Here is a 27,932-nt window from a genome sequence, read left to right as displayed (position 1 = left end):
AAGCAAGAGAAGACAGTGGGGAGGCAGGTGGGTTTGTAATCAATGGAACATATGACCTTCTAAAATCAAGTTCAGGATGGGTGAGTTTCTTCAGCATGTCCCCCAACAAATGGACTGGAAATAACACCAATTAAAATGTGAATGTCCTCCTACATAGAAGGTGGAGGTTTGCTGTCAGCTTCATGAGCTGAGTTTGAAGGGATTCACAGATCGAAGCAGCCCAGTGGGGTGAGGACCCCTGCTTTGGGGTGGAGCATAGGGGTCATTGAGGTACCTCACACACACAAGAGATGATGGCTGGTGCATCAGAGGGAAGCAGAAAAGCCCTGAGACATTCCAGTACAAGGTCTCCTCAGGCACTGAGTGGGACAAGCCACCACAGAGGAGCACTGCTGCCATATTAAGCAGACGAGTCTCTAGTGATAGCATTTGAACAATACCATCAAAATGCTGGCAGACATGTTTCAGAACACTCTAATATCTTGTATAATATCAGCTAAGGAATGAATTGCTTTTCCAAGCTTCATCAAGAGAACTGGGACAGATTGGCAGAGCACATCATACTGCAGGATGCGTGACACTTTGAAGGAGGGGAGTACAGGAGACGGGATAGACTGAATTTAATACCTTTTGTATTAACCCTGACAGCAGAAAATAGAGCTCTGTGTGTTTCTATGCTAAACCTGAAGTGATCCATTCCCATATATGCTGAACCCTAGCACTTATTGCCATCTGGGTTAAGGGTCTGCCTTACTCCTCGAGGGAAGGACTGTGAAGGGTTGATAGCACTTGAGCGGGGTTGATGCTGAGACATAATTAAAAGGCAAGGCAGGTATTAAAATTAGTGGGTAGACACAGGGCATTGATCACAGGAAAGTGACAGTCCTGCAGCTGGAGCACAGGCTGAGTGTGATACCTTGGCTGGGAGAAGAAGGGAGAAGCTGGCAAAGAAGTGAGGGATGCAGTGAGTCATGAAGGAAGGAGGATGGGGGGGTGTGGAGTGCTTTGTGCTTCCATTCAGTGCCAGGGAGATGTGAGCAGCAGTATTTAATTTGTAAATGACTGATGCAGGCTTGGTTTGAAGAAGTAGCCTTGAATCTCTGCAAAGTATTTTTTGGAGCTAACATTTGCAAGAGCAGTACATTTCCAATACGAGATCAGTGCTCTCAAATCCAGCTGAGGGGGCTTTTGTGGAAGGTGATTCACCTTGCAGGGAGATCAGGTGCACCCTTGTTGGGGAATGAGGGCCAGGAGACCACTGAGCAGTTTCAGCAGGCCCCCAGAGCAGCATTGAGGGGCTGTTGGCTCTCAGACCTTTCTGGAGTGCAGTTATGACATTCCCACATGGAAGGAACCTCTTCTGTGCTGCCAGTTACACCCTGAGTTTGACCACCTTGATGGGATGCAATACAAACCATCCCATAGTCACTGAATGGTTGTTTGTAGACTGTTAAAAAAATTAATGATTTTGTAAGAGCAAACTCAGTTAATTGAATTTACTCATTTGGAAATTTTTCCTGAAGCCTTGTTTGAGATCTGCATGCATTTAGTATATGCATGTCTTGTAAGTGCCAGAAGAAATTGAATATGCAGGTCATGAAACAGACCTTTGGATGGCCTCTCATTTAGGGAAATGAAGGGATATTTCAAGCAAGACTGAAAAGTTTCCCTCCAGGGAGAGGCTTTTCTGGCAGAGATGACCTAAACTGTCCTTTTTGATCACCATATCAATACAAAGAAGCGTGTTGGGGTCTTACTTTTAAAACTGGGCAGGTTTTAAAGCCCTCAAATACTGGATTTAGCAGAAACACATAATGTAACCATTTAATGTTAACAATATATTAATGTAAATTTCATATTGAGTGCTGCCTCACCTGCACTTGGACTGAGACTAAAACAGAGCAGTTCCTTGGCCCTATCCCCTTCAGTCTCAGTCCCCAGGCTGAGACCAAGCTCAGGGTTTCCTTCCTGCAGAGTGAAGGGAGAAGTTGGCATGACCAGAATCCTAACATGGACCTGGGCAATGTCTTGATCCCTCTACATGCAACAGAGCCTTACAAATATTGTTGATACTATTAATAGTTCCCTCAATAAGATTATTATTATCACTATGGGCTTTTTCTTGCCTTGCAAAGGTCTGCATTAGAGAAACCAGCCTCGAGACACATTTTCAGTGAAGAAGCAATGTGGTCAACATACCCAGAGAATTTAGGATTCATCCCAAAGTAACACTTTCCTGTAGACAGTTTCCATGGGACATTTTCTTTGAGTACGAATGATCTACCTTGGAAATATGATTCTACAACTTTACTCATGTTCTTCATATAAGTAAAAGAACATAAATTATGAGCTTTGGAGTCTGAGTCAGGGCATATGGGTAACACTTGAGAGGGTTTGCAAACTGGTTCTCCTGCTGGCTCCATCATATTTCTATAAATGCCATTTTCACTGCTGATACCATTACATAGGTCTAATGAAGCAACACTGTGTCGAGAGAAGGAAATAAACAGAGAAGGAAAAAAGCTTCAGTTTGGAGATTAAATTTACTTTTCTTTCTTCTTCTAGTCTCATTAGCTTTGTATTACTCATGTAATTCTGTGGTCACTTTTCAAGATCCCCCTGCAGGGGATTTTGCCTCTTCCCTGGGAAGAAGGTTATGCAGGAATTTTCCAGCTGTGCTCAAGTACTGAGCAAATACGAAATTTAAAAATGAAAAATCTGTATTTTTAAAAGGTGAGAGCCATCTTTCTCAGAGTTGCAGGACATGATAGATGAAGTTTGGAAGGTTGTTATGAACATGAGTGGTGCTGCTGCCTGATCTATTTGTTATGTACTCAATTTGTGGCTTAGTTTTAAATGAAGCTAAATGCTAGCTGTCAGTCTAGCTCAGAAATGGTACAAAATCTGGGATTCTGGCTGCAGAACTCGCGTTGCTCAAGGCAGCCTGCATTAATAGTCTAAGGTAGCCCATCTTGCTTTTCCTACAGTACACAGTCAGCCATTTGGGTGATCTATATGCTACTGTCTACTGTAAGTGTTGGTGATACTTTCCATGTAGAAAATTCCATCAGTGTGACAGATACGCACTGCCAACACATCAAAATGGAAAGCCTGCTGCAATTCAAATAGAAATATCCTGGGAGGTTCTCAGCTATGTTGAATTAAGGCAGGAAGAATAGATCAAATGTTTTTTTCTGAGCTCAGTTAACTCCATGAGAACAGGACACAGCTGTGAGTCCCTTCAAGGCAGTACACTTGTCTGCCAAGTTAGAAGGCAATTATTCTTCATAAATCTGTCTTTTTAAATCCAGGCAGATCGATTGTCTCATCCATCCTTTGCCTATGCAAGCACCCAGAAAGGCTCTTTTAGCACCACCTACAACCAAGCACCCCTCTGTTCAGGAGAGCCCCACCATGGAGGTGATGGAAGCCCTGGCAGCCCTGCACATTCCTTTACAATGATGGATGTAAAGGTACGTTCATTTTGCTCACATTTTTAGTGCTTTAACCAAGAAGTTCTGGTTTTAAACATCATCCTGGCTTTAGGCATCTGACCTCTATGCAAAGAAATAGAATACTCCTAAAAATTTATTGTCTAGCTAATAGGCAGAAAAGTGTTGCAAGAAGACAGGGTGGTTTCCTTACATCCACGTCATGGTTACATCAGTGTAGAGCTTCCAGAGCTGCACTAAAATTGGCTTGCTTACAAGACAGTCATCTCCTAATAGCCCTATTTTGCCAAATCACCCAGGCTCTGAAAGTCAAAATGGCTTCTGCCCCTCCTGGTGACCTGTAATCACCATCAGCATCCAGCAGATCCAGTGAAAGCAAAATCTGTTGTGAGCAAAGCCTACATAAAAATACGTGCTCATTTTGATCTGAGTAACACGCTGCTGATTTCATGGGGGTTTTTTCTTCTTTCAGATAGAGAGAATGCTTTTCAGTATTTGCAAAGTGCATTTTGAGATTGCTCTGACTACAGCCATTACTGCTATGGTGTGTCTTCTCTGGCTGACATTTGGCCTAAAACCCCAACAAATGCTATAAGAAAGTGAGAGGAGTTGGCATAAATTGTTCTCTCCCATGCTGCAGTGACACAGCAATGAAATAAAGGGTGTTCATTTTTCTTCTCTTTGAATTTTATTTTAAAGAACATATTTATATATGTATCTATACTGTTATCATGAAACAAAGCAAGGAAATGAGATGTTTGTCCTTATTAATAAGACTCCAGACAGAATCCAGCAGGAGAAGTGAGACAAGGAGAGATGAGGGGTGGGATGTAGTGTGGAACAGATTCAGCTGCAAGCCCTGGGCCAGCTGCTTGGTGGCACTGGGTATAACTGGGGCAGCCTGGAAACACACCCTAATGTAAATACAGTGGAAAAGTATGTTCTTGGTATGAAAAAGTATGGGAAATTCTGCTGGCATGTAGGAAGTTTCTGATTTAACTCTTTTGGCATCACAGAACTGTCCTTCAGCTCTTAGTCCCACCTCTGATCACAATATGACCAACTTAAAAGTTAGGTGATATCGTCCACACCCTCATTTCACTGAATTTTGAAACTCTAGGATGGAGAAAACATTGCTTCCCTGGATAACACATCCAGTGCTGGACTATTCACCCTCATGATGAAAATGTCTTGCTTGATTCTCCTGCTGCATCTCTGACTTCTCTCCCTTGTCCTTTCGAGGTGTGTATCTGTGAAGAGGTGAAGCACCTTTGAGATGCTTTGTCCTTCCCTGTAACCCACCATGCTATTCAGCAGCAGGAGGCTCCTTGCCTCCAAAAAAGCAGATGAAGAAATTAGGCCTGAGCCAGTATATTCATAATAGATTCTGGGAGACTGAAAGGCCATGTGAATCTCAATTTGTGAATCATTTCTGCTGCAAAAGCAGAACAAATTCACAAAAGTGGGCAGCTGGGCACTGGTACTTCCAGAACAGGAATTTGAGGGGGTTTTCTTTAATCTTGATTTTGAAGAGACTTAGAGATTAACAAGGAATGATGGAAGAAAGAAGGGTTAAACAATGTGGAAGCTGAACAGCAGAAACTCTGCTCTTATTTTGACCCATCTGTAATTTGTTGTTTATATTTCAGCTCCCCACAAATGGAGAGAAAAGCAATGGGCATTACTTTCTCAGCTCCAGAGGAGACCAGAGCAAAGCCTGCTGGTGACTTCATGGGGTCTTTGCTCCAAAAGCGCTGAGGTGTCACTGAGCTTAGACAAGAGGGCTTCCACTTTCTCCCAGCATCTCCACTGCAGTGTTGAACTTCATTTTTAAACCATGAAAATGTGGAAAACTGCAGCTGTGAATCCTCTGATAAATCACAGAAGAACAGGGCTAGAAAGAGTCACAAGGGCTCATTTAATTTTTTCTCCAGCCTCAAGGCGGGTTGTACCACTTCATCATTTCCAACCACCCCCTGTCTGACCTGTATGTAGGATGATGGAAATTTCAATCTCCCTAACTGCTGTCCTTACCTGCAGGATTTTTTTTCCCATGCATGCTCGTAATTTTTGCTTGCTTTGATTCAAGTTCATTGCTCCTGCTTATGGTAGACATCCATTTATGACAACATTTTATGTAGATGGGGGATTATATTCCCCATCAGACTTCACATATTTAGGCCAAATCCATATTCAGTCAGCCTCTGCTCCTGGGGTGTTTTCTGCCCTTGTTTGGCAGCTGGGCTCTCTGCAAGTTCCTCAAGACCCAGCACATCGTTCTGGTGTGGAAGGGTAATTTCCCATTGCATGGGCTCTTCTCCTACTATATCCACACTGAAACATCTATGTTTTCAATTGTCATTCTGCCCTTTTCCTGCCTACAGCTCCCACCTGCTTTGCTTTATCCATAAGCTTACAGGCATACTTTCCATTTCTCCATCATCTGAACCCTCAGCAGATGCTCTTCCCTTTAATTGACCCTAATGTTTTCAGACACAAGGGAAAAATACGGGATGCTTTACCTGCCACCCACTTTAGAGCCCTATAAAGCTGAGTTTCAGAGAAATGGATCTTGTTCCCCTTGGAGCAGGAGCCCCACAGCAGAGCTGGGTGCATTTTTGGCTGATCCTGTAATTCTTCCTTCCTCTCTCCATTTGCTTCATGTCAAGTCAAAAAACTCCTGTACCTGCAAATGAAGGAGAGAATATCTCTTTATAGTACACACCCCTTCTGTGCACATTGAATGGCAGTGGCATGTAGCAGAGCCTTTTGCTTTGGAAGACACCAATGCTCTTAGTAAATGAAATCTCTAGAAAATCACAGCTCACCACTATGAAAGAGTCCTTGTTTGATGATGTGCTAAGGCAGTGCCCAGTAACTTTGTCCTGGTAATGAATAATGCCATAGCAGGGAGCTTGTGGGAGCAGGAGCTGACACAGGACAGACCCTCTGCCAATTCACATGTGTCCTCAGTCAGGAGGTATGACTGGAAGTGCCTGGTCCTGTGCCAAGCAGGACACTGGGCATTTAAACAGCTCCTCTATAGTAGTGATAATCTCCTTGTTGGTCTGTGAACAGCCTGCCCCTTCTGGCTTGCATAAAACTGAATTCTCAGGTGATCTGCTGCTGTTTCTAAGGAAAACAGGTGATCTGCTGCTGTTTCCTGCCTCTCTGTGGGTAGGCTCTTTTACCAGAAAACAGCAAATAAAGGCAGAGTTGGTCTGGGGGATCCTGTGCAGGGTCTTGTGGAGCTCTCTGAGATGCTGAGGGCTCTGGGACTGCATATCTGCCATAAACCAGTCACCCAACACTGGCTCCTCCAGCACTCAATTGAAACATGCCCAGTTCACAGCCTGGCTGCATGTGTTAGCACACAAACCATAAAAATCCCACATCTCCTTACCTGAGAGGAGTGAGTTAAATGGACAATCCCAAAGATTCAGCATCTAACTGGGCACAGAAATGGCTTTAAACTTAGGAAAATGAAAGAAAACTTCTCTGTTTGCTTGCTGATGACTCAGGGCTCAGGGTTAATGTTTTCAAACTTGCCATGAAAACTATGGACTGGAAATATAACTGGTTAGGAAATTGAAGGTCTGTGTGTGCAAGCAACACATTAATTCCAGCATCTGGGACTTTGAAAAAAGCCTACATGTGATATGGTCTGCAAAAATCCTGGGATTTTATGAACCAGTGGTAACACAGTAGGCATGGCAGTGGAAGCAATGTGCTGAATCACTGCTGAAACTCTTACAGGAAAGGGGACCCAGCCCAACATTTTTAGGAATACACAGTAGACATGGAAGTAGAAGGGAAACAGGTTAAACTAGCGTGTAACAAAATATTTCAGAAAATATCACTCCCTATTTACACCTGAGGCATGAATGCTAACCTGAAACAATTGTGCTCCTTTCTTTTATGCTTTCCCTACCAAGCAGTGTTACTGTAGATTTCTTCTCACTTCATCAAGTTATCTGGTAGGGGCTGCTTTCTCTCCCTGGGCTGAATCCACCCCAGGAGGAGCTGTCTGTAAGACTGTGCAATTCTGCCAAGTCTGAATTGGATCCACTATGCTCAGTTGTCCTACTAATGCATCTGTCTTGGGTCCAAGTGCTCTCCTGGTTTGAACTATAATTATCCTAAAACTAGATTTTTCTAAATTTCATTCCCTTGTTGCTTTTTATAGTTCTGTGAATTAATTATTCAGAGCTGTAGAAGTTCTCAGCAGTGCTTTTCCATAGCTTTTATGGACATGGATGCATTTCACTCATATAGAGCAGAGAACTTCAGATGGGGACAAGGGAAAGACTTTGTCCAAATGTTAATCGTGCTGAGTTCAGCACGCTCTCCTCTGACACCATCTTCTTGAATCTTTTGAGGCACAGATAATCTCTGAGGCTAAAAGTGTCTGTATTCCCTCCCTGGCTTTTTTAGGCTTTAAAGTCTCCCTTTCCCTGTTACAGGTTGGTGCCACCTGTAGCACTGTGGGGCAGCTGGGGCTGCTGTGAGCGTGAGGAGCAGGGTGGCTGCAGAGCTGAGCACTGCCAAAAACACCTCCACATTTTGGCAGGGATGGGGCTGAGCTGCAGCTGGGGTGCACTGGAGACTGGAGGACACAGGTTTCTAGCCTGGAACCAGAAGCTGGGGAGAAGTCAGCAATCTCATTTTGCTGCTGAGGGACAGTGGATGTGTGTTTGGGAATGGCCAGGTTCTTGGGGGAGAGGGGTCTCTGGGGTGCAGGCTGGGGAAGATGTGTCCAAATAAATCTTTGTTTGAATTTCACTTGAGCAGGAAGTTAGTAGGAATATTTGGAGGTCGCGGAGGCATCGAATCACAGACCCATCGGGCTGCTGCTGTCACAGCTCCTCTGGCTGGCTCAGCTCGGCCTGAGCAGTCCCCAGAGCAGGTGTGGGGGGAGATGTGCCCACGTGGAGGGGCTGCTCCTGCCCTCAACAGGCTCACCCCATCCTCCCAGGGAGTTACAGCCCCTTCTTTCACGGGACCCCTTCCCCTGGAAAGAGCACTCACACACTGGGGGTTTCCATCACCCAGAGCGGGGAAGGGGAAGGTCTGTGCTGCTCTGCCAGGCCCTGAGCAGGACCCTGCTTTCCCTGCACTTGGCTCTGCAGAGGCAGCACAGCAGCAGCAGCAAATGAGATTGAGCCTCTTCTGCCTCCCACATCCTCCTCTGGGTAAATGCAGAGCGTGTACTTTAATTAGTGATGATACATGAAGGAGACAGGAGATGAAGCAACATTCAAATTAAGTATCTGCAGAGCTGGTGAGAAGGTAAATATGAGCTCCTAGACCTGGGGATTTTCTTCAGTCCCTTCTTTTGCCACAAGAGTTTGAGTTTTAATTCAAAAACCAAACAAATCGTTGCTGCAACATTTTTTTCCACCAAAACACACCTTTGAGGTCCACCTTCACAGGGCTCCGAGCTTTATGGCACTGCAGAGCCCAGGGTGGGCTGGTGGGGCTCTCACTGCAGCTGGGGCCAGGCCATTCCCAGGCACAGCATTCCCTCAGTAAAGGGCTGTTGTTGTTTCCATGCTGCAAACCCACAGTGAGGGTGGGGGACTGACACCTGCACCATGCCAGCCCTCCTGCAGCACATCTCCCTTTGACAGAGCAGGTTTGGAGCTTTTCCCCAGAGGCAGAGGCTTCAGTGACTGCTACCTACCCTGGCTCCTCCCTCCCACCCCTTTGCTCTGTCAGGGGAGCTGTGAGGACACCTCTGCCCCCAGCTCTGCATTGATTTCTGCTCCCATGATCAGGAATCCCTGCTCACAGCTGCGTCCTTTGTACCACTGCTCATCCTGGGACACCTGAACAGCTCCTGCTGCACACTGAGCATCCTCTTCCCACTGTCATGGACAGGCCTTCAGAATGAAACTGGGTGCGATAATGAGCACAAATATTACACAGGTGTCAGAAGGATAAATTAAGACTTATTGAAGAATAAATTAACCTTGCTTTAAATTTTTTGTAAGTGCTAAACTTCCTCGGTGCCTCATATGACAGATTTTTGTTTGCTTTTGTAAGTAATAGAGTATTTTATTATTGGACAAAGCACATTTCATAGCAAAAAATGTTTCTCAAAGCATTTTGAACTGATAAACAGCAAGTATTCCCCCACCCTTTGCTATGATTTCACTTTAATAATGATTTTGGTGTTTCAGTATGAGTCAGGCAACAGCAGAGGAATTGCTGAAGAAATTTTGCTAAAAACCTCTCTGAAAAAACAGTTATGAGTCAGAGGAAACACAACTGAATTTTACTGGCTCGGGACTGGCTTGGTTGGATCTGTAATTTCAGAAACCAAATTCCACATCTGGAGCTGTCTACAGTTTAGCTATTAATAGGATGTCTGTGTTTTTACTTCAATGCCACCACTGGGAGATGGGACCTGCCCTGAGGGAGGGGTGGCTGCCACCCATGGCAGGCACAGAGAACCCCACTACAACAGGAGAGCTCCTGCAGTGGTGACTCAGAGCAAGCAGCCTTGCTTCCAGTGGAAAAATGCATTGTCAGTCTGAAAGGAAAACATAATTAGCAGAGGCCAGAAAAGGAAGACACTGGAAGACCCCAAAAGCTCCAGAGTCCCTACTTTTGCTTTCTGCCCTTGCCAGTGTAATTTATCTATCTTTTTGTTATCAAAAATTAAATTTTATGTGCCATTAAAGGCTGGTTGTTTCTGACAGGATACCAAAGAAAAGCAGCAGTTGTGTCATTTTTGGGAGCTCATGTGTGCAAGGGCAGAAACATGTTCTTTGCCTAGTTGAAGCCAAACTGTATATTAATTAATCAGTGCTGAAACTCTTACAGGAGAGGTGACCCAGTCCAACACTTTTAGGAATACCTCTAGTTTAGGAACTTATTGGATGCTCTTAATTATTTCTCAGTTTCTGTCAGCATAAAGGCATGCCTTTAAAACCTCTGTCAGAATAAATTTTGCTCAGATACCACCAGCATGGAGCAAATAACTGAATTTCTCTTACTTGCCTGGATATAATTTGATATGAAACACCTGGTATAATGATAATATAAAAAAATCTGGTGGTATTTGCATGGCATTTGGAGCTCAGAGGAGCTGCTGTGGCTCCAATAAGCTTTGTGCCTTTGAATGCTGTCAGGATCAGCTGAGCATGGCTGTACCTTGCCAGGACACCAATGGGATGGTGATAATAACACAGTGTCACACATTGTCCAGGATCCTGCTAGTGGGCTCTTTTATTGGATTATTGTCTATTTGGAGAGGGGAAAATATCCTCTGCTTGAAGCAGATTGCCTCATGGTTTGTGTTGTGATAAAAGGTGATCAAACATCCATGGAAACTGTGAGGATTTTTTTAGTTGCAAAGTTGCTGCCTCTCTCTCTGTTGGTTTTATTTAAAAAGTGCATGTTTTGGTAGAGCTGTGGCAAAGGCAGTGCAGGATGCTGGGCAGGGCTGGAAAGCAGCCTGCCCTGGGGAGGAGCCCTGTCATTCCAGCCATTCCAGCAGGAGTCCCCCACCCTTGGCTGTCACATCCCCCTGGGTGAGCAGCCCAGCTGGGGGATCTGCTGCCCTGTGCCTGCCCCAGCCTGGCCCCTGCGGCTTTGTGGGGTCCCCTGTTGGGCACTCAGCTCATGGGAAACACACGGGGATGTTTCAGGCCAGGGAGTGAATGTGGCTGTCTGCATGCTTGGAATTAAGTGTGGTTTTCACATTTGAAGTCAAAGCTTGAGGCAGGGGAATCAGGACATGCCTGCAGGAGCATGGAGGATCTGGTGATTATCTAAATGTGTAATCAATACCCCCATTTACTTACTAGTGTGCATTTGTCAAATGTCCAACAGTGTGATTACCCTATTTCAGTACTTTCTTCAGGCATAAAGCAACCTTTCCAAAATTACTAACTTTTTTCTCATTGAAAATGTTGTTAATTAATACTTTTAGTGTCCTCCCCTGTGATTTGCTTTCTCTTAATTACCAACATGAGCAATACAAGAGTGCTCCACTGCCAGTGCCAAAATTAAACTGACTTTCTCCAAATTGCACTGACTGATCCACATGGCTGTGCCTTCAGGTACTAAGCAGGAGACCTCAATCCCATGGGAAGTGCTGCTTTATGAGGCACTCTGTTTTCACAGAACCACAAATTGATTGGGGTTGGAAGGGACCTTTAAGAGTCATCTAGCCAAACCCCCTGAAATAAGCAGGGACATCTTCAACCAGATCAGGTTGGTCAGAGCCCCAGTCAACCTGCCCTTAAAAGTTTACAGGGATGGGGCATCCACCACGTCTCTGGTGGACGTGCCAGTGTCTCACTATCCTCATTGTAAAACATTTTTCATACTGTCTAGTCTAAATATGCCCTCTTTTAGTTTAGACCCATTATACCAAGTCTTGCTATAACAGGCCCTGCTAAAAAGTCTGCCCCCATCTTTCTATAAGCCCACCTTAAATATGGAAATTAATGTCAATAATAAGTATTTCAGGGTGGTTTCATGCCGAGGGGAGCAGCATGAGGACATGGTTGGCCCAGCAGCAAGGTCTGAGCTCTGCATGAGAAGTGCAAACACAGTGCCAAGTTCCTTAACCCGAGGGTGCTGGGGAAGCAGCATCCTGCTGCCAGTGCAATGCCCTGGCTTTTGCAGGGCTCTGGAAGGTGTCCCAGAGCATGCAGGCTGGAAGGGCACTGCAGCTCCATCTTGTTGGCTCCAGCATCCCAGGAAGTGCTGTCAGATTTCTTTATCTTTCTCTTTTGTTCAGCCACATGGAAAAAAGTGGTCTCAGCAAAACTGAAAGTTGCTGTGGGGAAACACCAGGCTTAGAATATTATTTTTTATTGCTCTGATTGAACAAAGATACCTGGCTTTAGAAAAGCTTGGCAAGGCAAAAACTATTTTTCATTTAGACACATCAGTGGTTTTTTTCATACTTATTTTCTGACTTTTGCATTCTCCAGTTGTGTTTCAAAATAGAAAAGAGTAACAGTATTGGTACTTTCTGCTGCAGTGAAACACTTGAGTCTTCTTCCTCCATTCCCCCCTTTTCAGCATAAATTTGCCATGTTCAATGACAAAACCAGAGTTCACTCTGTTACATCTCACAGAAACAAGTTTTTCAATGGCTATTTCTCTCTGTGGGAACTCATCCATTTCAAGGACTCTCTGTTATTTTCTGCTCAGCCAAATTAGACATGTCATTTTGTGTTTAGAAACTGCTGCTGCTGCCAGCATGAGGAAATAGCCTGGGTGGGAATGCCAAGCCCAGGTGGGAATGCCAGGGTACCACGGGCAGACACCCAAGGCCCTGTGGCTCTGCCCTGATGGTGGATGTGCTTGTGCAGAGACCCTGTGGCACAGCAGGGCTGCTGGTAGATGCAACTGGAAACAATCATGAGCAGGCTATGGAGTGTAGGAAATTCCAATTTTTTTGCTAATAGATACAGCTAAAATGCCCCTGGCCCCAAATTTTGTTTGATGATGATTCCCAGCAAATATTGTAGCAAAGCCCAGAGTGAAAATCTCTAGCAAAGCACCATAGCGAGAAATGAAGCTTTTACATTTTCCTTATTTAGCAAAGTCTTTCTCTTTTTGCATAAGAAACTTTAATATTAAAATCTTGTCTAAAACACCTAACTTTAGTGTCTGACATAGCAACTGCAGCCTGGGAGGCAAAATCAGGTCCTTTTTAGGTTTCCATGTAATAAATGGATAGACAACAGTAAATTAAATGAAAACATGTCAGTTTAATTCATAAATTCTTCACCTCTGTCAAGCCTAATTTTTTTTTAATATCTCCACCCTCAGTCTTTCTATTATGGGAGAGAAAAACCACGCAGCCAATTTTCCTTTATGTTGGTTTAATTGTTGCTCTTTTTGACTTTGAAAAGGATACCAAGTGTTCTCATATATGTAAATGTGCCTGATGGCTTTGGCTGTTCAAATACTGAGGCCCTCCCGTAGGCACTGGGGTATCCCTGGGGTAACCTTAATACAAATGTAGGTAGAAAGTGCATTTTTGTATTTGTCCAGCTGTGCAGGCTCACATCTGCTGTTCTCAGGCTTGCTGCCAATCATTGCAGCTCTTACCATTTATTTTTCCTCGCAGGGGAAGAAAGCACCCAAGACTATCCTGCTAAGAGAAAGAAAAGCAATCATGCAAAGGTGGACTATTGACACTATTTTTCTTACTTTCTTTTTTCATGTCTGATGTTACTGGCATAGTCGTGGGCATAGTAAGTAGGCTGGAGATGAAAAAGCATGCAAAAATTACATTAAATATTGTGTTGTAGCTACATTCTCTGAACACTCATTTTCCCTTGCTTTATGTTATATTAGTCAAAGTAGACAAAGAGCCTTTGGAGGTAGCTAGCAGATTTCCTTCTCCTGCCTCTCCCCATCCTACAAGGTCATCTAAAATAGGCCAGGGAAGTGCACTAGAAAATACTGCAGGGAACAATCTTGCTTTGGCAGGAAAATGAATTGTAAAAGTCTACCTGCTCTTTTTCACTCCCCAGTTTCTGTGATCCTGAACACTGGCAAAACCCCTTGGCATATTTGTTTGGGTAGTACATTAAATACTAGGTCTGCTGTTCAGGTGATGCTGCTTGCCTGCACAGAAGATAAGAACCATGGATGCAGCTGGCATTTCCCAAGTTATGTTTGCTTGGTTGGTCTGACTTGGAAATGCAAAGGAGCACAAAGAGGGGTTAAATGTCTTAAACAAAGAGGAGGCAAAGGTTCAAGCCCCAGCATCTGGTAACAAAAATAAGAGGTTTTATAGATGAGCATCCATCAGTTTATCACTGGAATTCAAAATCTATCAAAGAAAATAATGTTCTGATAAACAATTTTTCTTATTTCCCCAAGCACCTGCCAACCAGCTTGGTTTTATCACAGGTAAATAGCACAGGCTCATGTCTCCATTATCATTCTCATTTGAATTTCTTTAAAGTGATCCCTCATTAAGGGATTTCCAAAAACAAGATTAAAAGAGGATTTTAAAAACAATTACATTGTCCTTTGAAACGTTGCTTTCTTCTTCAGCAAACATACATTGTGAGGAAGCTCAGTGATGGAGGGGGCCTCAGGGCTGCTCCTCCAGCCTCTCCTGCAGGGTTGTTCTGCAGATGGCCCAGCCAGGCAGGAGCTCCTTCCCAGGCAAAGCTGCTGGCCAGAGGCTTCCTTGGGGAGATGCTGTGTGCTTCCAGGGCTGCAGTGGGGGTGACCAGGATGTCCCAGCTCCAAGTCAGAAGACATGCTTTTGGCTGTCACTGCTTGCAGAGCAGGCAAGTCCTGGCTCTTCTGGGAGAGGCAGATGAGAGCCAGCCTGACCCACAACAGCCTCTCCTGCCAGATGCCTGGCCATGTTTGGAACACTTTGTCACCTTCAAGAACACCACCAGTGCTTTCCATCCCAATAATCATGGCAGATATCAGAAGAGCAATGGGAAAAGAGGACCTCAATCCTTAATCCTTGCCAGCATTTTCTTCCTTTGCTTTTTGGTGCTGGGCTGGCCAGGTCAAGTCGATAAACTGCTCAAAAAAGGTAAATACCACTTTAATCTCTTCCTCCAGTTAATCATGGCAAACCACAGGAAGGCAGATAGTAACTCAAGATTAGCAATGGCCTTCATAAGGCTTCATAAGCTCACATTATTACTGAAGAAATTTAAAAAGCCACACACCTCAAATACCTTAGTTTCCATCTAATCCTTTGATAATTAAACCCCAGACAGCAAAAAAAATTCACACATTATCTTCAAATTCCACGTAGTTGGAATGATGCAAATGAATCAAATTTAATCCCTCTTTGTTTCTCACTCCTAACTGTGGAAACAGAATGAAAAGCAGAAAGAAAAATCAAACAAAAGGTGAGATGCCAAAGCAGTTGTAGATTTAAGTTTGTGAAGGTCCATGCTGGGTCATCATGGGGTTATTACAGGTAGGCTTAGCAAACACATCCCATCAAAAGAAGAACTTTGAATAAACCAAATATACCCAGTGGGACCAATTTTGCAAATGTTTTCACAGAATCAGAGAATCATTTAGTTGGAAAAGACCTATAAAATCATCAGGTCCAACAACTAACCTTACCGTGCCAAGCCCACCACTAAACCATGTCCTTAAGTGCTACATCTATGCATCTCTTAAATACCACCAGGAATGGTGATTATACCACTCCACCCAGGGCAGTCATTCCAATGCTTGACAATGCTTTCTATAAATGAATTTTTCCTAACATCCAATCTAAACTTTCTCTAGCAGCTTCCCTTGAGGTTGTTTCCTCTTACTCCACCACTTATTATCCTAGAGAAGAGACTGACATCCACCTAGCTATAACCTCCTGTCAGGTAGTTGCAGGAAGTGATAATGTCCCTCATGAACCTCCTTTCTCCAGGTTAAACACCCCATCTCCCTCAGCTGCTCCTCATAAGACATGTTTTCTAGATTCTTCCCCAGCTCCACTGCTCTTCTGGGAAGGGAGAAGCAGCCCTCACAAGCTCATTGTAGGAATGGATCTGCAGCCTCTTTTCATCTCAGACTGTTTTTGAGCAGTTGTCAGCTTTCTATGGCCATTTTTCTTAATTTCCCCAGGGATTTCTGAAACTCAGGAATTGATCTTTAGCAAGCATTAAGACTCTAAATCATCTGTCATCTTGGTGGTATTTCTCTGATTGGCTGTCTGTGTGGAGTGAACCAGCTTGCATGCTGGAAAGCTGCGATTCACAAAGAAAGAAGTTGGGCATAAATGATAGCAACATCTCATTTGGATCTTGTTGTGTGTTCCCCAATAGTTGTTGAATACAGAATTGTTTTCAGTGTTTATGCAATTTCTTGTGGGATAATACACATAACATTAGAGGGTCTGGAGAGAGCAGCAGCCACAGGCATTTCATAAGTACCCACTGCCTGTGGGATGTCCCTGAGCCTCCCAATGCTGGCAGTTCGTGACAGACACGTTCAGAGCTGGGCTGAGCGGGGTTCAGAACAGCACAGAGACCCATCTGAGGATCCCCCCACACAGAACACAGTGCTCACAGCTGCCAATCCCCATTGAACCTGGGCAGCCTGGAGAAGAGCCACTGCAGCCCCAGAAATGGCTGCAGGTCTCATCTCAAAACCTGCCCACCACAGGTCACAGGGCAGCGCCACACAGAGGGAAACCTACTATGGGTGACAACCATGCTGACAATGAAACTGGGCTAGAGCACCATAAACTGTTTTCTCTCGCCAGACGTGAGCCCTGAGGGCTGTAAATCCTGGAGGAGGCCTCAAGTAGGTACCTGTGCCATTGCCACCTATTCCTGGGCGGGGTGGTGTTGTCACCTGTGCCAGTGCCCTGGCAGAGTAGCCAGAGTGGCACGGCCGGAGCCACAGCCCCATCCTCGAGTCCAGCCGCGCCTGCTGGCACTGGGAAGGCTTTACTGGGAATGCTGGCACGGGGAAGGCTTTGCTGGGACATCAAGGGCATTACTCACATGTCTTCTCCTGCGAGGAGAATCCAGCTTCAAGCAGGTGAAGTTGGCAGTGCTGGTGGTTAGATAGAGTTTTCCATTATATGTTCGGGGTTGAGTTGCTTCTAGTTTAAACTGTTCAGGTGCTTTAGTTTCCAATTTTGTTCTTTTCCTTGGCTGACGTTTTTATTATTTTCTTTTTAAACTGGCAGGATGGTTCAACTATTTTTGAAGGGCCTTGGAGAAAATGGTTATTGTTAAGTAACATTTTAATCTCTGTAACATTTTCTTCTCTTTGCATCTATGTATCTAGTTTCAAGGTATTCCAGCTTTGGAGTACGTGTGAAAGGTTTGGTTTCTTTGTGTATTTTTGTTTGGTTTTTTTTTTTTTATTTTTTAATTTTTTTTTATTTTCACCCTATGAAAATCTGTTGGACTTAATGCAAAGATAAGCTTTGAAAAACTGCTTTGATGGTTTTGAAATTTTTCTGTTTGTTTCCCCTCCCTGTTTTGTCACTTAGATCTTATAGTATCTTTTACCCAGTGTGGCCTTGATTTCAGCTCTATTCAGTTCTTATCTCAAGACAGCACTGAAGGTGCTTGTGGAGAATCCTATAAGGGGAGGCAGAGTGAAAGCTACCGATAAGGCACAGTGACAACTACATTAAATTCTCCATATATTTTTGACTTGAAAATGTGCTGGGCAGGAGCTTGGAGGGGGCAGGTGGAGAGGAACATCCTAACAGGAAGATTCACTTTGTGCTACATGCCGTATTTCTGAGCAATGCTTCCAATCACCTCCCTCAGGAAGCAGGTTAGCATCAATCCCTAAATCCCCTCCATTTTGTGATGGGGTACGGGGAGAGGCTCTGCAAGCTCATGTCTCGCACAGAACAGCGAGGGAAGGGTGGGCGCCTGTCTCCAGCGAGAGGGACGGCACCCGTCCGGACTCAGCCGGCGGCACCGAGTTCACCTGTGCCGCTCCCCACCCTGACACGGGACGGGGGCCCTGCGGCGACAGGGGGCTTGGCTTGTCCCATTGCTCTGTCCCGAAGGAAGCCTGGGGTCCGTGTGCTGGGAAGGGGCTGCCCTCGCTTCCAGCAGCCGCTCCAAGCGGCTCCCGCTGCCGCGGTCCCCCCTGCGCCCCCGCGCACGCAGTGAAGCACTGGGCACCTTCAGCCGCGCTACGGGATACGTGCAGGGCCCGGGGCGAGCTGCGGCCGCGGGAGAGGTCCCTGTGCGCCGTTCCCTTATTTGTTTTGGGGGTAAAAAAAAAAAAAAAAAGGAAATAAAAGAAAAAAAGGGAGTGGGTGAAACCCTCCAACACCAAAAATCAGAACTTTTCCCGCGCCGCTCCCGGTGCCCGCGGTGCCGGTGGAGCCGGCAGCGAGCTCCAGCGGGGCGGGCGCAGCTCCCCGCGGGCGCGCAGCCCCCTCTCCGCGCTGCCCCCCCGGCCCCGCACTTCCTGCCCGCGGCGGGGCCCCGCAGGGCGGGCAGGGCGATACCAAGTGTCCGGCGGGCGGGAGCGGCGGCGGCGGGCGGCCCCAGCGCGGGGCCGGGCGCTGCGCACGCCGCGGGGCGGCCGCGGAGCGGCGGTGCTGTGCGCTCCGCCCCCCGGCGCGCCCGCTGCCCCGCCGGGGAAGTTGCGCTCCGTCCCTCGCTCTCCCTGGTCCCTCGGCGACGGCTCCTTCCTCCCCCTCCCTCCCTCCAATGCGCCTCCCGCTCATTTCCTCTTTTCCTCCCCGCTCGCCGCCGCTCCGCAGGCGCGCGGCTCGCCCGGGCGCCGCCGCGGAGTTGTAGCTCCCAGGAAGCCGCCGCGCCCCCGCGCAGCCGCCGCCGCCGCTTCCAGGCCGCCCCGGGACCCCGCTCCGCCAGCCGGGTAAGCAGCCGGGGCTGCTCCGCCGCTGCCCGCGGAGCGGCGCGGAAACTTCGGCGGGGCTGCGGGAGGTCTGCGCGCTCTCTCCTGCCGCGGGGACTGTCGGAGAGCGAAGCGGGAGGGAAGGGGGAGATCCCTGGCTTTTGGCGGGGGTATTTTCGGGAAGAGAGGGCTCAGAACGTCCTGCCGGGATTGTGGGCGCGGGGCGCTCCGCGCATCTCTCACATCCCCGCGGGCGCGGAGCGGGGCGGCTGCTCCCTTCGCCGCCCGGAGATGCGGAGCGGATCCCGGCGCCCTCTTCGCGCCCGGAGGATGCGAGCGGATCCCCTTCGGCCGCCGCGGGGCTGCGGTGTCAGCGCTCGCCTCGCCCCGAGCGGAGGGAATTGCCAGCGCTTCCCCTGCCCTTAAAAAACCCCAAGCCGTGTGTGTCTGTGTCCTTGCACGTCTGTAGGTGTACGGATATCTGTACATCTGTGTGTGCATATCCCCGTGCAGCCCGCGTGTGTGCTCGGCTGTGTGAGAGCCTCCCGATGGTGAGGGGCGTTTCGCAGCTCTGCTTTATGGTGGTTAATGGTTTACCCGGAGAAGTTCCCGACGCATGAATGTTGCAGGGCCCTTTGAGTCAACTCCTACAGACCCGGACTTCCTATTGCCAACCTTCCCAATCGGCCTTTTAAAAATGCTGGCGTTTGCCTCTGGTGAGTTGGCTTTTTTGTCCGTCTCCTCGCCTGAGAGATGTTTGGGGCTGTGCTGGAGGCCGGATGGCTGCGGCCAAGGTCACCCCAGTTCCCTGGAATCCGGGCAAGGGGGGACACCCTGCTCCTGTGAGGTTGTGGCAGCAAAGGCATCTGCCAGCCGTGGTTTGCATCAGGCTGCTGGGGGACCTGCTGGAGCACATGGCTCCAGCACACACTGCCAGCTGCTGAAGTAGGCAGAATTGCAAGAAATAAGAAATAAAACAAGGCGAGTGTGTTTACAAGAAAGTTTCTATGTAAATAAGTTCCTGCACGGTTTGGGAAAAGGTCATCTAATGCATTGTCAGGAACGAAAGGTTTGCTGAGAAAAACAGCTGGGTGCTCAGTAGGTCTGTGTCTCCTGCTCATAGCTGGGTGAATTATACCTATGTGACAAAATCCTGAGCTTTTTCACAGGAATACTTGTAGTCAAGCACTATAGCAGAGCAATGTTCTGTAATCCCATTCTCAAATAAAAATCTGATAGGAAGATCAGATTTTCTCTGTGGGAGGAAGAAAGGAGGAAACAATCACTCCCTCCCCAAAATATTTTCCGTTTTTCCTAATGGGAGCTATTTGTCGTAATTTTAGGTTCAAAAGCTCTTCTAGCCTGACATGAAATTTGAGCAAAGGCTGGGGGACTGTTTCAGCTGCCACTGCTATCATGCTGTCGATGCTGGAGTCCACCAGCATTGTTGGATGCTTTGGGCCAGGGAGCAGAGCCAGGAGGAGCCTCAGTGCTTGTTCCAGGGCGGAACATCTACCTTGCTCCTGGCCCCTCAACTCTTCTCAGGTGCTTGGATTGGGGACCCTTTGATTCAGGTGAATGGATCTTGGAGCTGAGTGTGTTTGCTTGCATGTAGTGTAGTGGGGCTCAGGGAACAAGGTAGATCATCTCACATTTTCCTTGGGTTCGGTGAGGAGGTGCTGGCCAGCCAGCATCACCTTGTCCTCACACCTATTCTCTGCATTTCTTTGCTTCTTGCCTTTCTCTGTGTAGAGGTGGAAGTGTAGGAAACTGTGAGGGGAAAAAAATGGGTGCCACTGTAGAGTGGCTGTTGCAACACTGTTAGGAGCTCTGCTGAGGAGTCAGCTCTGCTGGCAAAAAAAGTGCTTTTGTTGGCATAGCTTAGTCTGTTCAGGGAATAGCTACAGTGCTGGAGTGGGGTTTGCTCTTGCAGCTGGCTGCTTGCACCGGCAGGAACTTGTGTAGACAAACCTTTCTAGCTCTCAGATGAGGCTGCCACTCTGCCGGTGCGGGCGATGCTTGGCTCGCTGCATGCCGCAGCTGGCACTGTGGTGCCCCCATTCTACCAGCCGAGCTCATGGCCATGGAAGTAACGTGGGGCAGTTGTTGGGAGATGGGGATAGAGATTAATTTGTGGCCTAAACAACATTAAACTTGGATTATGAGTCCACAAAAAAAAAAAAAAAAAAAGGAAAAAAAAAACCAGAAAAAAAGAAAGCGTGTAATCTGGGTTTAGAAATGTTGCAATTAAAAATCCACATGTGACGTGATTTTTTTTTTTTTTTTTACAAGCAAGGCAACATTCTTCTGAGTGTTGATTAATTTGACACGGGGGAGACAAGAATGCTGGTAGACCAAGGGGGCAGTGTGGATTAAAATTCGATATCATTGGGATTTTTACTTCCTTTCAGTGATGTGAAACTGTAAGCAATGATGTTGTGCTGTTTGCATGTGCAAGATGCACTGATACTCATGGGAAGAGGATCTCACACTTTTCCAAAGAATGCTGGAATTTCCTTCAAGCATGACTTTTAGGTCAGATTCAGGAAAAAATGCAATGTGTTTTCCATTTCATGGAATAAATATGGACTCTTCTTTTTAAATGTTTTCTGTCATATTTTTTGTTCATTATCTGTATTAGAAAATTGTTTGTGTCCAGCATCTGCATCTTCATTGAGCTTAACTTGGATACAAGTTAAATTTCTTTTAGTAAGAGGTTTAGCTTGCATTGTGTTAACCGTGTTACTGTACTGTGTGTGATCCTACCCAAGGATAATGAAAGGATTTGCTTTTACAAAGTTTTTGAAGTTTAGCTTTAATAAACAGAAATTATTTTCAATCAGTGCTTAAAATTTCCATTGTTCCAATAACCCTCTCCCAGCTGGAGAGTATATGCAATGCAAAGAGTTATCTTCACTACATCAGTCTTTTGCTGCATAAAAGGTTCCACAAGTCGGTTTTGTTTTGCTAACCTGCTAATTAACCCACTGATTTCTGCATTTCTCGACTTACCCAGATAGATATCCTCTGCCTGTTGTCATGCTCTGCTGGCAGAGTAATTGTGAATCCTTGAACAGTGGGGGCAAATGCTCCACGAGGAGTTCCTTGCTTTCCCTCTCAGAGTCTTTCAGTGGATAGGAGAGAATTTTCATCTGACTCTCCTGGAAATGTGACCTTTCTGGAAGTCTGGTGTTGCTTAATGACTGGGAGACCCACAGGGTCGACCGCAGGATGAATTATGCATTCTCCTGCTCTGATTGTGCTGGAATTAGAAGGCAGGAGCTGAGGGGGGGGGAGGGCAGATCAGTCTCGTAATCTAAGAAGTATTGCAGTTTTTCTGGATTGCACTGCATGAAAGATGCCTTTATTATTATTATTATTATTATTATTATTATTATTATTATTATTATTATTATTATTATTATTATTATTATTATTAAGAAATGCTGCTTATCATTTGCATAGTAGGTTTGTAGATACCTGTGAGTGACCAGTGTGAAAGAAATGGCAATGCTACTTGGGTTGTTTCAGTGTTTCTTGTCCTGTAGGTGTGTATCTTTTTAAATTCAAAAAGAGTAGCAAGTAATTTAAGGAATTCTCCCTGATGATCAATGTGGAAACACATGCCAAGCAGTATTCTGTTCAAAAGATGCCATCTACAACCTGGCCAGCCTTTTTCTTCCCTTGCATGCAATGTCTTTCCCAGTGATTGAGCTGTCTGTCTGCAGGGGCTCAATCTACTTGAAAAAGCAGCAAGAAGACTTAGACATAGCTGTAGTTGCATGCACTTCAGGCATCAGCCTCTGAGAGCTTCTGCCAGCTTTTTTGGTGACTCCTTCAAATATGTTCTAACCGTTTTTTCTTTTTCTGCCCTCTGTTTTTAAAGGAAATCAGGCTGTCTGATGGGGAAGAGTGCAGCTGCATAATTGCATGTTTAACAGCTCGGAGGGAAAAAAGAAGGATGCTTGCTAGTATTTCAGTTGCTGTAATCTTAATGCATTCAGAGAGGTGTTTAAGCTGATGGTATCCCTTTAAATATCCACTTGGGTTGGAAAACGCTGGATTGGTGACAGAGACTTCAAGGGTGGAAGGCATGGCTTGCACCTACAGAGATACTTGCTGAAAAACAGGCGTACTGAGATCCTGATATGTTTGCCAAGAGCAACAACTAAACTTGGGCAGCTGGTTTAGCAATTAAATAATGTTTTTGTTTTGGACAATGGGTTTATCATAATGAATTAGCCGGTGGACTAGTCAGAGTGGCAGAGGGGTTTGTTTTTGATTCCCCAAGCATGCAGCATACCTGCTTTGGGCACATTCTTCCCAGCAATGGAAGTGCAAGAAGCATTTCACACGAATTGTCTGGGAGTGGGAGCGTGTACTTGTGCATCCCTTGTGTGTAAACTCCAGATTCTTGTAATCTCCTGAAAATAAAAACGTGATGGATGGTATAGCTTGGGCATGGAATAAGGAAATACACGGTGCCTTGTGCCTAGAAGTTGGCATGTGGCTCATGCGAAGTCATTTAGAATAGTCGGGGGCGGCGGAGGGAGGAGGGAGGAAAAGAAATGCCTTCAGGGGGCTGGGCGCCCGGCGTGGGCGTGCTGCAGGCCGGCCTCGCCAGCCCTCCCCGCCGCTCCTCATTCACCTCTGCTCCGCACAGCCTGGCCTGGCTCTGCAGGAAGGAGCTTCTCCTTGCTCGGAGGTAGCAGGAGTTTTTTTTCAGGTTTCTTTTTTTCTTTCTAAAGGGCATTATGCGCAGGATGCTCTGTTCTTGGCAGCTCGCCCACTGTGTGAGGGGAGAAAGCTCACTGGTTTGGTCACAATGCAGATAGCCACTGTCAAAGCCAGTTAGCATAGGCAGGGCATCCTTTCCTTTTTCTCTTAAATAAAGCTTTTTAATTTTTTTTTTTTTTAATCGGAAAAATTTAGTTTCTCCAAACACAATCACTTTTTCTTTCTTAAAACTTATCTGGGGAAAATTTCTTTGCAGGGCAGTTGAGGGTTGCTGGCTGGAAGCTGCCAGTGTGTGAGAGGAGAGTGGGAGTTCCATGGGAAGATGTTGTGGATGCATAACCATTAGCACCGACTTTGGTTATGAAATGTGTGTTCAAAAAATAAAAGCAACCAAACTTTGCAGTGCTTGGGAATGGCCTAGAAGCAGCAGCTGTTTCAGTATGTTAGAAGATGCTTGAAAGCCCTGTATCTCCCTCACAAGAGCTGGAGGGAAGGCAGCAGCTTGAAGCCACAGCTTGGGAGCAGGGGCCTGGCAGGAGCTGCCTGGCCAGTGCGTGTCACAGGCAGCTGCCTTTCATCATCTGCAGGGTGATCAAAGCACTGTCCTGGAACAAGCTGGGCTTTCTGCTTTTCCTTCAAGCTGCCATCCAATTCAAGGTTCTTTTTCAACAGTCAGTACCCCTGTGTCTTGTGTCTTCTCTCTGATCTTCCCTCCGTGGTGTCCACTCTCCTAAACCTCTTGTACTGAGAGGGCTGGAGTCATTGGACAAGGACAGGGGGGGAAGAAAGTGGGATCAGTATAAAGCCCTCCATGGTTAGTCACCACAATTTTTGCTGGGCTGAGTTTTATTGCTCTTGAGCTCATGTATGTCATCTTTGCTTCAGAGAGGTTCTGGGAGGCTTTCCAGAAAATGGGTGCTCCTGTGTGTAAGAGTTTATTAAAGGAGGCACTTATGCCAAATAAAACGTGGGTTGAAAACACAGATGTTTGACAGTAGTGGAATCACATGTGTTTCTGAAAGTCAGAACCATTTAAATGGGAATGAGCACGTGCTTGTGTCAGCCTCTCTAGTGGCTTTGTGCAATGAACCCTGGATGGTTGCATCCAGGGGGAGGATGACAGACCAACACCACCCCTGATGTAAGAAGCCTGATTTCCCCAAATCCCATGGGAAATTATTTCCCTTGGCTTAGGCTTGACGTGAAGCAAACTGGCTGAAATCGGTTTGGGAGACCTTTTAATTTCAGGTGGTTCCCCTGCTCATCAGCTGGGGATGGTTCACTGGGTGCTGCACTCCCAGGGATGGCTGAAGCCCCTTCTCTGGATGTCAGCAATTTGGTCACTGCATCTGCCTGTCCCCACAAGGAGCACAGTGTGAGCCTGGGGTGCTGTGATCCTCTGTGCCCGGCTCATCCCAGGAGCAGCAGCTCTGCCGGGACAGTCAGGGTTTCTTCTAGGCTTATCAGAAGATGCATCAAAAGATAATTTTTTTAAAATGGAAATTAGATTTCATTCTAGCTGAGGGTAATTGAAGTGGTGGTAATGGTCTGAAAGTAAATGAGATTCAGCTCTGTAGACTGCAGCCACAACTTTCTGTTCTGCTGGTGTCACGCTTCTTAAAATGGCATTCATTCCTAAATCTGGCCCTAAAGCTCTGTTACAAGGAGCTGTGTTTGTTTCAGGAGACAGGAAAAGATCATGCTTTTATTCTTTCTCTAGCCCTCATCTCCCATTTCCTTAAGGATTCCCTGAACCTGCAGGCTGAATTTCCCAGCCAGGTTTGTTCCCATGGGAAGCCTCCTGACCTGGGGGAATTTTCAAGGGAGCAAAGAATCTGTCTTGTCCTGTTCAGATGGAACAGCCTTCCAAAGAGCTTGCAGTTTCAGGGTGAATAATCTGTGACTCCAGCCATGCTTCTTTACCAGTCACAAAGAATAGAGGAATCTTTGTGGGGGAAATTCCATTGCTGACACCTGCTGAGGTTCCACTGGACTGTCCAGAATGGAGGATGGATGCAATTGCTGAGCCTCTCACGGGGGGAATCTCCCTGTCTCTCTTCTGACAAAATGTCTTGGTGCACATGGGGTTTGCCAGATCTGCTCTGTTCAGTCACACCAACTGTGATTTCTCTTCTCTCAGGTTTCCTGGTGTTTGACTGTGTCTTTCATGGCCCCTGCTGGGGGCTGGTGGCAGGCTGTTCTCATGGTGTGTGCTGTAGCTTCCCACAAGTCCTGTCCCTTAAGTAAGACATGCTGTTCTGAACTGATAGCACCAGAAACAGCTGAATTTACTGAGTGCTTGCTTTTATGGGTGTAATTCAGAAGGCACAGTTTGGAAATGAAGGTGCACTTGCTGGCCATTTTCAGAGCTCTGATTTATTGCTGGACATATTCAAGGATGATCTTCCTCAGATTTGGCTGAGCCATCACGTTCTGAGCACTGGGGCTTCACAGCCAGGTGTTGATTAGTCCCATTTGTGTTGGGACATTTTGAATTAGCTGTGCTGAGCTTTGTTTTCTGATGTTTGATGCCCACTGCAGGTACTGGGGTCTTCTATGTATCACTAATGGGTTTGATGGCTTTTTATGCTTGGTGGGGAGACATGTTTCTAACAAAAACTTCTACACTGCTTGCTCAGTTCCAGGAAAGCATTGTAAAAACATTGTGGTAGAAGTTTTGGTATCCTTAAGGTGTATGCATGCAAAAGTCCAGGCTGACTATTGAATATTAATGGCTCCTCAGGGACTTGTGAGAAATGTGCCTTGAGGTGGAGTAGCCTTAGATGGAAAGACAGAAAGACAGACTGTGGTGTGTGAGTACCACAAGAGGTTTAATGCTGCGCCTGCGGCTCTCCATACCAGCACACTCCCTGTGTCATGCTTGGTGTTCAAATGCAGTGAGGCCTGAGGAAGGTGTGCAGGTGCTGGGGCAGAGCAGTGCCACAGGCTGAGCCACTCAAGGCCAGCCACCACTGCCATGTCTCTCTGTGACAGTGACATCCCTGTGCCAGGTTCCGTGGCTCTGGCTGCAGCCTGTGGCTGCTGTGCTGGGGGGCTTGCAGGTGCCAGTTTGTCACTGCTTGTCTCCTCGCCTCCCCCATCTCACCCTGCTGCCCACATCAAGCCATGGAGATGCCAGGCTCCTGCTCATGATATCAGCCTCCATTTAAAGCCCTTTCTTAACTGGTAGTCAGAAGTGGATGAAAGGAGAGGGAAAAATCCCTGGCTAGAATAGCAACGGTGACAGGTCTCAGAGACGTCAAGGTGGTCACTGTCAGACTTGTCCAGGAGCCTGGCTTCTCGCAGGTTATGGCTCCCACCAAGCAAAATGACAAGGGGACTTCCAGCATGGTTACCCTGGTGTCTCTGTGGCTCCTGAGGAGGAGTTTGCCCAGATGTGTTCCAGAGAGCCCCACCTGCACGTGCCCTGGCTGTGCTGGGACAGGCTGTGCCAAGGTGAATGGTGCGCTGCAGGAGGGCTGCCTGTAAGGAAGGGACAGCCTGTCCTGGCAGAGCAGGGAAGACCCCTCAACTTAGAGAAATCTTTGTCACCTGAGGTTGATATTTTCCAGCCTCTGAAACGGTGATTGATGTGTGCTGGAAGTTCTGCACTTAACATTGCTTTTCCAGCTCTCTGGAGGTTAACAAGACACTGGTGCATCTGGTTTTTGCTTCCCTTCCAAGATGGTTTTCCCCTTATAAAGATGAGAGTGTGTAGATTTTTTTAAATTAATAAATGATTTGCCCAGGAGCACTGGTTTGTGATAAACTTAATTTAAATGCAGCTGCATATTCGGTAGCTGGAGTGTGGTTTTGTGTACCATAAAAGACCCTCAATATGCAGAGAGGATTAAGGTTATGTGAGGCACTTTGGCTCTGGCATAACAGCTTATATCACTATAATTTGGGGTTTGAATTAATTCGGGTTTCATTCAGTCCCTGGAAAACTTTTGAACTATTTCAACTATTGATCTCTTTTATCCCTCCATCCATATACTAGCTATATCTTAGCTAGTATAAATTAGTCTGCTGTAATAAAAGGCAGTTGACATTAGGTCCTGTGTAGCTGCTTAGCAAATCTTATTTTAGCAGATACCTCCCTTCCCGTGACCTTCCTCATTCATTCTATCACTCCCAAATCTTTATTGTGTAACTTGAACGTAATGTTTAGTTTAGAGCATCCTGTGAAGCAGGGAAATGCAACTCAAAAAGGGGCTAAAAAGGGGAAGAGAGAAACTTCCTGGCCAATGAATGTATAATTGCACAATTTAGTTAATTGTATTGGAAAAAAGTTTAAGAGGAAATAGGATAAATAACTGGCACTGCTCTGTCCCCAGCTGTCTGTACTGTGTTTAGCTGAAGGCTGATTGCTAGTGTGCAAGTCAGACCAGGCAGTATGTGGCATTTGTCAATAGTCTTCTTGGGGAAAAAACCCCC

At 46.3% G+C, this 27,932-nt stretch overlaps 1 protein-coding gene across 2 annotated transcripts in view; it reads left to right on the top strand.

Moving 5' to 3' along the window:
- The first annotated feature begins 18,604 nt into the window (after positions 1 to 18,604).
- Positions 18,605 to 27,932, top strand: part of HPCAL1 (hippocalcin like 1) — a 64,508-nt gene continuing 55,180 nt past the window's right edge. Inside the window, exon 1 of one of the 2 annotated variants that reach the window (XM_058800892.1) lies at positions 18,605 to 18,779. The gene's annotated coding sequence lies outside the window, so the exon portion shown is untranslated. The remainder of the gene's footprint in view (positions 18,780 to 27,932) is intronic. The other variant, XM_058800893.1, reaches the window with a different exon arrangement.

The sequence above is a fragment of the Ammospiza caudacuta genome, chromosome 3, assembly GCF_027887145.1.
Source record: "Ammospiza caudacuta isolate bAmmCau1 chromosome 3, bAmmCau1.pri, whole genome shotgun sequence".
NCBI lineage: Eukaryota > Metazoa > Chordata > Aves > Passeriformes > Passerellidae > Ammospiza > Ammospiza caudacuta.
This window is presented reverse-complemented; position numbering and strand designations above follow the sequence as displayed.